The 15,327-nt window shown below is 35.4% G+C and overlaps 1 protein-coding gene across 3 annotated transcripts in view; it reads left to right on the top strand.

The window, feature by feature from the left end:
- The first annotated feature begins 659 nt into the window (after window positions 1-659).
- Window positions 660-15,327, top strand: part of LOC131801244 (trichohyalin-like) — a 292,580-nt gene continuing 277,912 nt past the window's right edge. For all 3 annotated transcript variants that reach the window (XM_059119681.1, XM_059119679.1, XM_059119680.1), the window contains exon 1: window positions 660-1,386. The gene's annotated coding sequence lies outside the window, so the exon portion shown is untranslated. The remainder of the gene's footprint in view (window positions 1,387-15,327) is intronic.

The following is a 15,327-nucleotide window of genomic DNA, read 5'->3' as shown; positions in this document are numbered from 1 at the left end:
GATATTTGAATTTTTACAAAAATTAAAAATCAAAAATTGTTAATTTTTCGAAAATCGAAAATTGCAATGTTGGCATAATTTCGAAATATCGTTTTTTTCGAATTTAGAGAATCTAAAGATATAGAAAAAAATTTATCGGTACAAACCGAGTACAACTTAGCACAAACTTCCTTTTTTCAAAAATTGAAATTCTCGCAGATTTTTAAAAAAAAAAAATGAGTATCTCAAATGTTTTTTTTCGAATTTCGGACAAAATCGGCACAATTGAGCACAAACCTAGCACAATTTTCCTTTTTTCCTTAATTCGAAAATTGCTATTTTAGCGGACACCACATGTACCGGTCCAGCTTGTAATCCCAGCAGTTTCGCCATTCGGCTGAGCTTCTTCTCTTCTAATATTCTGTCAACAAACTTCCCCCCAATTTCTGTTGCCGTGCCCAATAATCCCCACAATGGCAACTATTCTGTATCCATCAACATTTTATGTATCAACATGATGCCTCATCTACATGTCAACATGTTGCCCCCCAATGTATCTAAGCTTTTGTTAGCGGCAACATATGCTGTTGCTCGGAGCAATGTTTAAGTTCAGAGAACTACTCTGTTAGTAACAGTGTTTAGTTAAATCCAGCCACCAGCCAATGTCGGCATCGTTATGACCATTTCAGCCATTTCATCAGTTGCGATTTAACATTCGATTTGATAAAACGTGTTTGTTGTTTTGCGCGAATATCTTCGTTGTGATCCAAACCATCCAAACTCAGTATTTGAGAAAAACAAATAAAAAAACACACATACAAAAAAAGATACAACAGTTCTAACCGGCTCTGTGTGAGTTTGGGCCCCAGAACCAAAAAATAAAAAAATCTATTTTATTATCAAAAAACAAAAAAAAAAAACAACACAAAATAATTGTGTCAAGTCCTGCCATAAAAAAGTGATTAGAAAATTAGCCCTACCAAAATAAAGTTTGGTAAGTTGGCCGGCCATAAATCAAGTGAGAGCTGCTGGTTCTGCACCAAGAACAGCAACAAAATTAATAAAAAATACAAACAAAAATAAAGCAACAATTTTGAATGGCAAAAATCATAAAAAATTAACTTTCAATTTCATTTGATTATTTTTTGCAAACAAAAAAAGTGTTTAAATTGTTTGTGTGATAATACCTTGCAAAAAAAGAAATATTCAAATAAATATACAAAAAATAGTGAAAAATAATAAATATTTCACGCTCCAATTGTTATGTGAAAAATTAAAAAATAAATCACAGCTGAAAATCTAAATATCTGTGGCGAGTGATTCACAACAGAACAGCAAAAACTTTCTTCTTTCCAAAATACCTGGTTGGGCATTTGGAAAAGCGTTTTGTGTTAATTCTCAAAAAAGGTGAGTCTGATTTGTTGAGTTTTTTTTGTTGTACTTGGCATTTCGTGCCAAATGCCAATTAGAATAATTTTCCTTTTGGGGGCCAGCAACAGTAGCGGTAGCAGCAGCAGCTTATTATGCATATTAGCCAACCTTTTTTGGTTCAAAGCACACATTTCGCCGAGAGTGCGAGTGTGTCTGCGTGTGTGTGTGCCTAGGTTTTATGAATTTTTAATATGCAACAATTTAAATTAATTTTTCCCCATCTGCCGTCTGTTTATTTTGTGTCTCTTTGGGATATTTGTTCTCGCTCAAAAATAAATGTGCCGGTAACATTAAAACCCCTCAAGGTCAGGTCTAAGGCAAAATATTCAAAAAAACGAATATCGAGCAAAAAATAAAAAAAAATGCTAATGCCAAGAGATACTGAGACTGCTTGTATGTTTGGAATATTTAAATAGCTTCTGCTGGCAGCTATATTGCCTAAGCGGGAAATGAAGTGTTGGAGCTATGCTTGACTTAATCTGGCCAGATAAAATATGCAAATGAAAAGGACATCCCAGCCGCTTCTAGATAATGAGTAATTCATGAGTAGGAATCCTATGCAATATCTCCTAAGCAGAGATTTTGAAAATTGAGACTTTTAGCACAGCTCAAGGACCGGAGGTTAATCGACACTGTCTTGTAAGTGGCATTTTCCTAAGAAAAATTAAAATTGAAAAAATGTACCTTACTAAAGAGAAAACACTTACCCCAAAAATAAACTAGAGTGCATCTGACCTACAGCCAATATCCTTTTAATTAAAAAATATCCCGAGAATCGTTATGTTTATGCAAAGTGTTGACCCTTTATGGGGGAGCCATCAAAAGAGAAGCCCAGTATTGTCCGCTTTCGCATCTGACCTAAGACTGATATACATAGCACGACGTGTCAGATTTGGACTGATTATTTTATATGAGATATGTGTCGGTGAGTTGCCGGAAGAAGTTGGCCGATATATCTTTCTTTCACATTTTATCTAAAAGGGCTAAAAATTTTGAAATGCTCAAAGTTTAAAGAAACTGTACATTTTAGGAACAAAGGGACTTCGCCAAAAAGGTGCATTTTTGGTTCTTTTTTATACCCTCCACAATTGTATGGAGGATATATTATATTTGTCATTCCGTCATTGTAACACCTCGAAATATACATTTTAGACCCCACAAAGTATATATATTCTTGATTAGCATAAAATTCTATGTCGATTCAGCTATGTCCGTCCGTCTGTGGAAATCTCTCTAGCTTCCGAACAAAATGAAGTAGGTTGATACAATTTTACTCAAATGTATATTATGTCTGCAAGACTTTTGGTATTGAAAATAGACCATGTAGGTCCACGTTTAGGTAAAGTCCCCATATAATGGTAGCTCCTTATTTTCGATATTTTGATGATTTAAGTGACATTATTCACCGAAAATGTTTCACCATTGGTATTTGAAGTTCGTAATGGATACTACAGCCTATGACAGAAAATTGTCCGTGCAAGTCCACGCCTTCCCATATAGTCCCCATATTACGGCACCTCCTGATATTCGGTATTTTGACCGTTTTTGTCACATTTTTTCACGGATTTGTCTAAAAATTGGTATTCGTGTGTCTTAATGGGTTCTAGCTCCGTTGCCAAAACATTGTATGTATGGGTCCACGTTTTAATATAGCTACCATATAACGGTACCTCCGGGTATTCGGTATTTTGATGATTTTTGCCACATTTCTTCGCAGATTTGTCTAAAAATTGGTATTTGTGTGTCCTAGTGGGTTCCAGCTCCGTTGCCGAAACATTGTATGTAAAGGTTCACGTTTTTGTATAGCCCCATATAGCGGTACCTCCCGATATTCGATATTTTGATGATTTTTGCGACATTTTCCCACGAATATGTCTAAAAATTGGTATTTGTAGGTCACAATGGGTTCTAATGTTTCCTTTACCCTAAGGTGGAGGGTGTTAAAAGTTCAGCCCGGCCGAACTTAATGTGTTTTACTTGTTTTTCAAGTTTCGCTTTTGAGGTAGTTCAAACTGTATATTTCGATAAGTCATAACTAATGATCGAAAATAGGCAATATTTGTCCTCCCTCACACACAAAAGGTCAATATTATGGATAATATTAACTCTAGTAAAATGTGAAATCGGTGTTTGATTTTTCTTCAAACTTAGTATTTCCCTATATATTGTCCATATTAGAAAATATATAAAAATGGAAAGTGGGCCGATCACTTTTTCCAAAACACCACTGCTCCAAGAATCCAAAAATGTGTAAAAAACTATCTACTTTTAGTACGAATATTGCAATTCGGACCGATCAGAATCTATACGAATTATTGGTAGTTTAGATTTTAGTCTTTTATTGGGAAGGTATGAGAAGTACTGGTCCGATATCTTCCATACTAGCCCCTGACCTAAGTCTGATGAAATATTAGTAGTCCAATCACGACCAGTGATAATATTTTATCAGACTTAGGTCAGGGATTATTATGGAAGATATTAGACCAATATTTCTCGTACCTTCCCACTAAAAGGCTAAAATCTAAACTACCAATAACTCGTATAGATTCTGATCGGTCCGAATTGCAATATTCGTACTAAAAGTAGAACTGGTGTAAAATTGGGATATATAGGTCCAATCTACTGGTACGTCTCCCAAAAAGGATTAACATGAACAAGCGGACAAGTTGTGGCTGCACAAATCTTTAGAGGACAGACTGAAGCCTTTTATTTTTTATACCCGCAGTCATATGGCTAAAGAGGGTAGATATGCCACATCATACCGAAAAAAAGGTGCCACTTCGAAATTAACGTTTGCGGACATTTGGGTTCGATCTAGGGGAATCCGTCCCGTCCGTCTGTTCATCGTATTATTATCGTCAAGCTTAGATCGAGTTCGGAGATGGGCAATATCGATCCACTCCTTCTGGTACCTCGTAATGTCAACATTTTGAAAGAAAATAATTTGCTGCAAAGAAAGAGAAACGATAATCCGATTTTGTGTCAACTTTGTCAATCCTAATGTTTGCATCAGGTGGGAAAATGGACAATATCGGTCCACTCCATCAAGTACCTCCCCCCTAAACTTTCAAAATTTTGAATAATTATAACTCTTATAAAATGTGATTGTCTTCAAATTTCATACATCCCAATATTTTTATTAACCCAAGATCTGGTGGTAAGATGGAATATATCGCTCCAGCCCTTCTGGTACCTCCCCCACAAAGGGTAAAATTTTTTAAATATTCACGAAGCTCATAAAACACGAAATTAACATCCGATTCCATTCAGACTTGCCACATCTCAATCTTTCTATCAATACGAGGGCTGTTATAATGATGGTAGAGATCGGACCATTCCTTCTGGTTCCTCCCCCACAAAGGGTCAAAGTTTTGAATAACCAAAACGATTTTTAAATCCGAAATAAGCATCCGGTTCTCTTGATATTTCACACATCCCATTATTTCTACTAACACAAGATCTGTTGTGAAGATGGGATAGATCGGTCCAATTTTTTCTAATAGCTGCCTCACACTGACTCATTCAACTTAAAATTAACATCCAATTCCATGCAGACTTGGCACATCTCAATATTTCTATCAGCACATGATCAGTCATAAAGATAATAAAATCGGACCATTCCGTTTGGTACCTCCCCCACAAAGTGTAAAAATTTCGAATAACAAAAACGACTAAAAAATCCGAAATAAGCATCCAGATATCTTCATATTGCACACATCGCATTATTTCTACTGACATAAGATCTGCTGTGAAGATGGAATATATCGGTCAACTCCTTCTGGTACCTTCCCTACAAAGGATCAAAATTTTGAATATCCATGAAGCTCATAAAACGCGAAATTAAAATCCGATTTTATTCGGACGTGGCACATCTCAATATTTCAATCAACATAAGATCTGTTATAAATAAGATAGAGATCGTACCATCCCATCTGGTAACTCCCCCATACCAATATTTTTATCTGTATTAGATAAAGTATTTTAAAATGTTCTAAAATTATTACATATCTCATATCAAGAGAAAAGGAATGAGGGTAAAATCCCCTGATTAAAATATTTTTGACCGTTTTGGAAAAACTATCCATAGTTCATAGATTACATTGGCCTCCGTTATATGCATTCGCAGTTTTATACTCTCCAGCCATAAGCAGCCATTTTTCAAATCTGTTTCTTCTGTTTTATTTCTTCTTTTACATTTTACCATCTTAAGGACAGATTTTAATTAATTTTCTTAGTTTATGTCCTCTTGTGTGAGAGCTATCGTCATTAATTTGCGACTTGCTTGAAAACATTAAAACGGTCGAAAAAAACGCCAAATGTTATCACCCCGATTATTTTAAAATGGATGATGCTGCTAAAATTTACATCCAAAATAAAATTAAATTTTTTGCCAAAAAATGCTTTGCAAATGAAGAGTATAACCCCCGCCTCCACCTTTAAATCACTCATTCAGGAGTCATTTAAATTAATACATTTTTATAGTTGTCACTTAATCAACGTTGAACAGCTGCAATGGGAAGGGAGGGAGGGCAGAATGATAGAAATGCCTGTCAAGAGATTATTGTGGCAGGACGATTTGTGTTTATCTTTCATTCCCCAACACCGGCATAGAGCAGGGAATTAAATTTTCGGCGGTTTCCATGGCAAAAGGGAAGTGTCTCATTTGTGTTTGTCTTCTTGGGGGCAAGTGTTAAAATTTATCAAATGTAACTGAGATGTGAGCAAAAGTTTGTTCAGAGCTATGTTGAAAATTGTCTAATCCTTTTTAATATCCTTTTGCTACTTTTGTGTGTAAAAGTATCAACCAAAAGTAGATTGAATAAGTCTTTAATTCTTAATTCATCATCATTTTGAATTTATACCACACAAATGCTAAATTTTGTCATTTAGAATGTTTTTCTTTTTTTTTTTTTTTTTTTCTTTTTTTCTGACATTTCACACTTTTGTATCTCCCCTCGTTTTTTGTGGAATTTGCATTTTCACGAATATTTTAACACCAAACTAACAAAATTCTCCGTACATGTAGATTTATTGGTTTTTATTTCTATTAAAAAAATGAAAAAAGGGGCAGCTAACTGCAGCTGAAATATTCAGCGACAGAAGCTGATAGAAATAATTTCAAATTCAAGCCATCGGCGCATTAAAGTGAATACATTTTCTTTGATATGGGAAATAGCTTCCAAGTTGTTTTTTTGGTAGGCAGTGCCATTTTGTGTGGAATTGGATGGCATTTGGTTTTCGTCAATATTTAATTATAATCGTATTTGAATATTTCGTTGAAATTGCATAAATCCAGAAAATGTATAGAGAAACTTTGATTGTTTAAATTAAATTCTGCTGGGCTGAAATGTTTGCAACCTTCGCCATGTGAAAACATAAAATATTGTTAAATTATTTGTCGACTAAAAATCTGTAAAATTTTAACCTTCAGCTGAAAAACTTGATCTAAACACCCATAATTGGAGTACTTACGTTGCATGGAGACAATTCCAAAATCTCCAGCAACATTCAACTGTGTTTTGGAATCTACAAGGTGGGGCAAAAGAACTGCTCCTATAAAAAAATGCTATAAATTTTACGAAATATCTAAATTACAACCAAAAAACATCGGAAGTTTACTTTGGCGCCACCTTGTAGATTCAAAAATGCTGTTGAATGCCGAATAACACATTTAAAAATAATTTAAAAAAATTAAAAAGTATCAGTCGGTTTTCCCGACCCTCAGCCAAAGTTCGATTATTTAGATATATTTTGACTTCTGTTATGATTATTCAAATTGTCGACGCTCTTTGGATTAGGTTCCGAAGGAATGGGCCAATATTGTCCATTTCGTATCGGACCTAAATAAATATGATATAAATATTGCGACGTACCTGGTTTGGACTATAATGGCTACTTCCTTCACATTATATGAAATATATGATAAATTTTAGAGAATGTTGAAATGTGCTTGAGGTACCAGATATAGTCGACCGAAGTATTCCATTTTTATGTTTCATCTAATACAGATAAAAAATATTGGTATGGGCAAAATTACAAGAACATTTAACATTTATATATAATTTTATCCGGAATCATATATTCCATATTCAACTCAAGATTCTGGTTGAGAGAAATATTTAGAAATCGTAATTTGTGAAGAATGGCTGACTTGTTTTGCAAGTTATGACAGAGAAAATTATTGAAGATTGTAACCCTTTCTGGGGCTGAGATACCAGAAGAGGTTCGCATATATAATCTTCGCAATAGATTTTGTGTTAGCAAAAATGTTTGTCTGTGTGAAATTTGAAGGGAGTTGAATGCTTATTTTGCTTTTTTGAGTGTTTTGTTTTTCAATATCTTGAACCCTATGTGGGGGAGCTAGCAGAAGAAATGGTCCGATCGCTAACATCATTATAACAGATCTTGTGTTGATAAAAATATTGAGATTTGCCAAGTCCGAATGGAATCGGATGTTAATTTCGCGTCTTATGAGCTTCATAGATTCTCAAAATGTTGAACCTTTGTGGGGGAGGTACCACAAGGAGTGGACCGATATATCCCATCTTCACAGCAGATTTTGTGTTAGTAGAAATAATGGGATGTGTGAAATATGAAGAGAACCGGATGCCTATTTCGGTTTTTATAATCGTTTTTGTTATTCAAAATGTTGACCCTTTGTGGGGGATGTACCGGAAGGAATGGTCTGATCTCTACCATATTTATAACAGATCTCGTGTTGATAGAAATATTCAGATGTACCAATTCTGAATGGAATCAGATTTTTCACGTTTTATGAGCTTCACGGATATTCAAGATTTTGACCCGTTGTGGGGGAGGTACCAGAAGGAGTGGACCGCTACATCCCATCTTCACACCAGACCTTGGATTAATAAAAATATTATGATGTGTGAAATTTGAAGGCAATCGGACCCTTGGTTCACATTTTGCGAGAGTTATTAATAATCAAAATTCTGACCATTTGTAGGGTGGACCGATATTGTCAATTTTCGCACCTGACATACCAATGATGCAAATATTTGCAAGTTTGGAGTAAAATCGGATTGTCCTTTCTCTTTCTGTGCAGTGAAATATGATTTTTAAAAATTTTTTTTTGTGGGAGAGTTACCATGGATGGACCGATATTGCCCATCTCCGAACTCGATCTAAGTTTGATTATAATGTTACGATGTACCAAGTTTTGACCAAATCGGATACACTCGTCGAGAGTTATCCTGCATACCAGTCAGACGGGCGGAAGGACATCGCTGGAACGACTCCAAATGTCCTGAAACGGATTTGGTTCAGACATAGGGTCTAAAACCGGTACGTTTTGGCCGTATCAACTGATATATGCCCTCTCTTGACATATGGCTGAGGGTACAAAAAGCATGAAATAAGAGTTCGATGATGATGATAATTTTGGGTCAGTCTTGATGCATAGGCATGTGGTAAGGTTGAGCTTTTGCGATCATGCCAAGCACCCACCCACTATTACGAACATTAATTGTTTTCTTACGACGTTAATTGCTGTCGACCGATTCTTCGTATTTTTACCCTCAGCCATATGGCTGGAGAAGGTATATATCATTTGATACGGTCAAAACGTGTCTCATCGAAATAACGGTTTTAGACCCTAGTTCTCTTTGAACCAAATCCGTTTCAGGACATTTGGAGTCGATCTAGCGATGTCTGTCTGGCTGATACACACGATAACTCTTGAAGGAAGTATCGGATTGGGTACAAACATGGTACATCGTAATATTATTGTCAAAATTAGATCGAGTTCGGAGATGGGCAATATCGGTCCAATCCTTCTGGTGCCACCCCCACATAATGTCAAAATTTTCACAGAAAATGAATTACTGCATGAAACATGAAAGGCTCGCCCAATATGTTTGTGTTAGGTCAGGCGCTAAAATGGGCAATATCGGCCCACTCCATCAAGTACCTCCCCCCAAAGGGTGAGAATTTTGAATAATTAAAACTTTTATAAAATTTAAACTAAGAGTCCGATTGTCTTCAAATTTCACACACCCCAATATTTTTGTTAACGAAAGATCTGGTGTGAAGATGGGATATATCTGTATACTCCTTTTAGTATCTCCACCACAAGGGATTTCAATTTTTAATAGCCATGAAGCTCGTAAAGGGCAAAGGGGATTCTTTTCAAATTGCACATACTCAAATTGCCAATACTTCTACTTAAACGAGGTCTGATGTGAAAATGGTAGATATCGGACCACTTCTTCTGGTACTTCCCCCACAAAGGGTCAAATTTTTGAATAATTAAATCTTTAATAAAATTTTGAAATAAGAGTTCGATTATCTTAAAATTTCTCACATTTCAATATTTTCACTAACACAAGATCTGGTATGAAGAACGGAGTACTACCTCTAGTACTTGCTCCACAACGGGTCAAAATTTGGATTAACCATTAAGCACATAAAATGCGAAATGAGAATCCGATTACTTTCAAACTTAGCACATTCCAATACTTCTACCAACAAAAGATATGTTGTGAAGTTGAACAATATCGGACTACTGACTCTGGTATCTTCCCCACGACGGGCCAAGATTTTAAATATTTATAACTCTCATAAAACGCGAACTTAAATTTGTATCAAGTACGAAATGGAAAATATATTGGCCCATTCCTTTGGAACCTTCCCCATAAAAGGTCAACAATTTGAATAATCATAACAGAAGACAAAATAAAAGTACATAACCGAACATTGGGTGAGCGTATACATCTGTCGGCAAAATCGACTGATACTTTTGAACTTTTTTATCTTTAATGGAATGGAGATTCGAATAAGCGACCTTAGATTTTGTAACCGGACGAGCTCACTGTTGTAATAAAATAAAGTTTTTTGCCTTATAAATTTTATAGGAATAACTCATTACTTTTCAGCTCATTGGTAATGCAGAAGGTATGTGGTACTCATTATTTTTGGGATACTGATAATCCAGACAATATGGGGTTGTCATTATTGGCAATTTTCCCATTCCTGCAGGTTCTGAAACATACTCAGCAAAAATATTCATTATTCAAATCTGGATATCATACCAATATCTAAAGAAAACCAGTAAAGAAAGTCCTAAAGTTGGGCGGGCCGATGAACAATATATATGGGAGCTATAGCTTTGGCATACTAGCTTCTAGACTCAATTCGGTCGTATGTGCCAAATTCCATCCTATTTGGGCAAATATTTGGTGCACAATAAAAGGTAAATCGGACGAAGATATATATGGGAGCTATATCTAAATTTTTACCGATTATCTCCAATTTCAAAATGATTTGTGCAAAATTTCATCCTAATCGGATAATAAATGCGACCTGCATTTTGTTCACAAGAATACATGGACAGACGGACTGACATGCATAAATCAACTCAGAAAGTGATTCTAAAGAGATCCTCAAAAGTAACTATGGGTCTACCTCGCTTCCTTTTGCCTGTACAAACAAATGCACAAAGACATAATACCCTGACCACCTTGTGGTGTAGGGTATAATTATGTCTCATGATTAAATGAGTACCTTTCTATAGAGATTGGCTACTAAAAGTCCTGATGTATTTATAAATCTTTAAATAAACTATAGACTATTAGTGGCCAGAAAATAAATACATATTAATGCAGCATGCCCCTGTTAAAATATTGGGTTGGCAATCCAATTTGTTGTGAATATGTTTGCTGGGTTACATTGGTTTCACTGTAGAAACAAATTTTTCCTCCAAATGACACAATAGTTTTCAAACCTCAAAAAATTAAAAGTCAATTAAATTTTTCTCAGAATAGAGAATTTTTATTCCCCAAAATAAAATAAAAATAATTTGCGAAAAAATTAAATATTCCAAAAATATAATTTATTGCCCAACACTGCCAGAGGTACCACAAGGGAATAATGGAATTTTTGCGTTTTATGGTCGAGAATATCGCTAATCTTCAATCATAAAAGTTTTGGTAATAAAGCAAGGCTCTACCTAAATTCGGCCTTAAAACTACCGGCTATCAATGCCTTTTTTTGTTGTTGTTTATGATTTCATTTTGCATTCGCAGCATTTTCTGTGAAATGTTTGAGGGACTCTGGCTGCCTGGCTGGCTGTCCATAGATGCTTGGTTGCCCTGGCTGGCAGTCGGGCTTATAAACTTGGTCAGCAATGAAACACATGGACACACAACAATGTTTGTTGTTTGTTGGAATTTCATATCTAAGGTAGTTCTGTGCTTTCGTTGTTGTTGTTGCTTTCGTGTTGAGCCAGTATCCTTGGCATGCATTTTGCGGTTCCTTTACATTTTTTATCTTCAGTTTTTTTTCTGCTTCTGCTGCTGCCTTGCTTTCCATTTAAATTGAGTGTATGTGTGTGGATTTTTTCATTTAGCTTCTTAGCTTATTCTTCATTTGTTTTTCAGACAAAAAGGAAAAGCAAAAAACTAAATGAAATGGAAACGAAAATTTCAGTTAGCTTTGTTGGGCGGCGAGATGGTTTCTTTCCTCTGTTTTTTTTCAATTTCAACAACAAAACTCATTTTTTGCCTTTGGTTTCTTTTTTTTTTTTTTGAATGAAAGACATTTGCTAAATTTCAAAATGCAGCGGTGGCAACTACAACAAAAAAACCGAGCAGCTTAAAGCCTGCACGAAAAAAATGAGAGAATTTCTAAATTTAAAATGAGTTCACAGTTGCTGGTCGTAAATACGCAACGATAAGCAGGCGGCATGGCATGCACGCAAATTTTGACTTTGCCATAGAATTATTTTTTTTTTAAATTTTTTTGCAGATTGCAAGATACGTAAATATTTAAATCTGTCGCGAAAAGAAATAAAAATGCATTTATTTGCTTAAAAGTTTGCACAAACATATTTATTAAAAAAAAAAAAAAAAAATACGTTCGAAAATATTTGGCGGCAAATTTTTTATGACTTGTTTAATTATGTGGAATCATAAACCAGTTTCGGTATTGTGTCGTTGACAATGACAGAAAATTTGGAACAAATTTTGTGTGGTTGAATAATTTTGAAAAAAATTATTGGTAAAATACCGATAATCACACACAGATTAAAACTAAAAATGTAAAAAATTCTGAAGGATGATTTTTTAGGAGCTATAGGCAAGTTTCTAATAAAAGAAACAGGAAAAAAGCAGTAAGTTTAGCCAGACCGCAGTTTGAATACCCTCCACCATTTGAAACGAATTTAGAAATTTTCAATAAACAAAATAAAAAAATAAAAATATTAAAATCTTAAAAATAACGACCCCGTTATATTGGGGTCCATATGAAGACGTAGATCTGCATAGGCAACTTTTGTCAAAGGCCTTTACAATATTCAAAAACGAAACTTGAAAAATTCCTGTGAATAACGTTGCTAAAATCATCAAAATACGGAATATGGGAAGGTACCGACATATGGGGGCTATACGAAGGCCGGTTCCTACATCGACAATGTTATGTCACAGAAACCTATTAGAAATTCTAAACACGAAATTTTTAACATTTTCGGTGAATATTGTACCTGAATACCGGATATACCGATATATGGGGCCTATACGAAGACCGTGATCTGCATAGACAATTTGCTGTCACAGACTGTAGTTCCCATTACGAACTCTAAATACGTATTTTGAAACAATTTCGGGGAATAATGTCGTTAAAATCATCACAATACCGAAAATAGGGAGCAACCGGTATATGGGGGCTATACGAAGACGTGGACCTGCACAGACAATTTTCTGTCACGCGCTATAGTGTCCATTACGAACTTCAAATACCAAATTTGAAACAATTCGCTAAAATCATCCAAATACCGAAAATAGGAAGGTACCGGTATATGGGGGCTATACGAAGACGCGGACCTGCACATACAATTTTCTATCCTAGGCTGTAGTATCCATTACGAGTTTCAAATACCAAATTTCGGCGAATAATGTTCCTAAAAACAAATACCGAATAAAGGAGTTGGGGGTGGTAGGTACCGTTGTATGGGGTCTATAGAATATCGTACACCAATTATTGTCCAGGGGGTAAAGTGCTTAGAAGGAACTCCTTGTGAGGATTTTCAGAGAATTCCATGGAAAAATTTAGCTACAAAGCTACAAAATACCGAATATCAGGGGTAGCGTTATATGGAGGCGGAGATATCTTCGAACTTGACCTGCTTAGTTCAATTTTGGCATACTTTTTCCAACATTTCGGAACTTATCTCACGAAGAACAGATTCATTGTTTTCTTCCAGTACGTCAATTGAAGCATGTTCGTCTGTATAGACATGAACTTTGACATAGCACCACAACAAAATTGTCTAAAGGCGCTAAATCGCACGATCTAGGCGGCCAATTGACCAGGTCCCGAATGTGAAATTAAATATTCACGCACTAGTATTTCAATAAGTCCAGGCACAGTCTTGTAGCACTTGTCATGCAAGTCCAGGTATTGCATTTTGGTCAAAAAAGTGGGATATTATCTCCATAGCACAGATTTGCTCATTTTTACTCGGGATTGCTCGAAGAGTGGTAGTTTTTTTAGGGAGTCTACTCATTTGTTTTGTGAGGCAGCGCTCCCGACTCACTCCTCCTCCTTTGGGATGAAAAAAATATGCTAACCTTTATTCGTCCTCGTTTTGTGTTTTCTTCACTTAACTTCGAACGAGTTTCACTCTTTACTCAGTTTCGAGCGAATATGTCGGTAATGCTTTCGGCTAATCTTCAATCCAAAATCAATGATTCTGATTTTTTACGTATCCATTGAGGCTTCATACGACGTACTAAATATTCAGACTTTCGAAGTTTGATATATTATTCATATTCTTTCCTTTTTCAGAAATAATAATAGGAAAATGTTTACCTTTTACAGCAAGAAATCTTCAAAGTCTTTCAGTTTCAAGTTACCGAGGAGGATATTAGTAAATCCATTTCAAAATGGACCCACATCCAGTTTTTCTGTCCAAAACTATTTCAATATCTCCATGTGTAAACCCTAGAATCCAACAGTGACCGCAATATCAAATTTCAGGATTTCAGTTTGTTAATCTCCTTCATAATTTATAACCATTATAGCATCCAAAACAAACTAATTCTCTCAACCACAGACACCGACAGTGACATCATTACCAAATTTTGGGATTTCAGATCTATTCCTTCACTCAATACCCAAATTTAGTAACATTTGGTACGCATATCCAAAACAATCTACATCTCTCCATTTTAGACACTAACAGTGATCTAAAATTAGGACTATTTAGTACATTTCGAACAGTTACAGTAGACATTTCCCAAACCACCACCAGATACCAACATAGACCTCTATGTCAAATTTCATGATTTCAGCTGTAGTCCTTCATCCAATATAATATAATAACATTTCCAAACCGCCTTCATATCTCAATTCAAGATGCCAACAGAGAGTTCAATATTAAATTTGATAATTCCAGCCCTATCCCTTCTCTCAATACCAAATATAGTACCATTGAGTACTTTTCGTATAATTATAGTACACATTTCCGAAACCACCACTATCACGCACTATCTGGTCACCCAATGCCAAATTGTACCAAATATAGTACTATTTAGTACTTTTCGAACAATTATAGTACGCATGTGCAAGACCACTACCTCATCTCAACACCGGATACCAACAAAGACCTAAATATTAAATTTCGGGATTTCAGCTCTATCCCTCGATACCCAATACCCAAGTTAGCACTACTTAGCACTTTTTGAACAATTTTAGTACACATTTCATACACATCTCAATCCGAGATTCCAGCAGTGACCTTGATTCTCAGACCAAATGTCTAGTTTTTACATGATATCCAGTGGTATAATTTTAAAAGTTTGGTGCTGTTCGTAACCTTAAAGTTCGAATTTCCAAAAACCCTTTCGTACATCTACATCCTGCATTCCATCATTGACTTTCATTTGAAAATTCCAAAAAGCC

The sequence above is a fragment of the Musca domestica genome, unplaced genomic scaffold (assembly GCF_030504385.1).
Source record: "Musca domestica strain aabys unplaced genomic scaffold, Musca_domestica.polishedcontigs.V.1.1 15, whole genome shotgun sequence".
Lineage (NCBI taxonomy): Eukaryota > Metazoa > Arthropoda > Insecta > Diptera > Muscidae > Musca > Musca domestica.
This window is presented reverse-complemented; position numbering and strand designations above follow the sequence as displayed.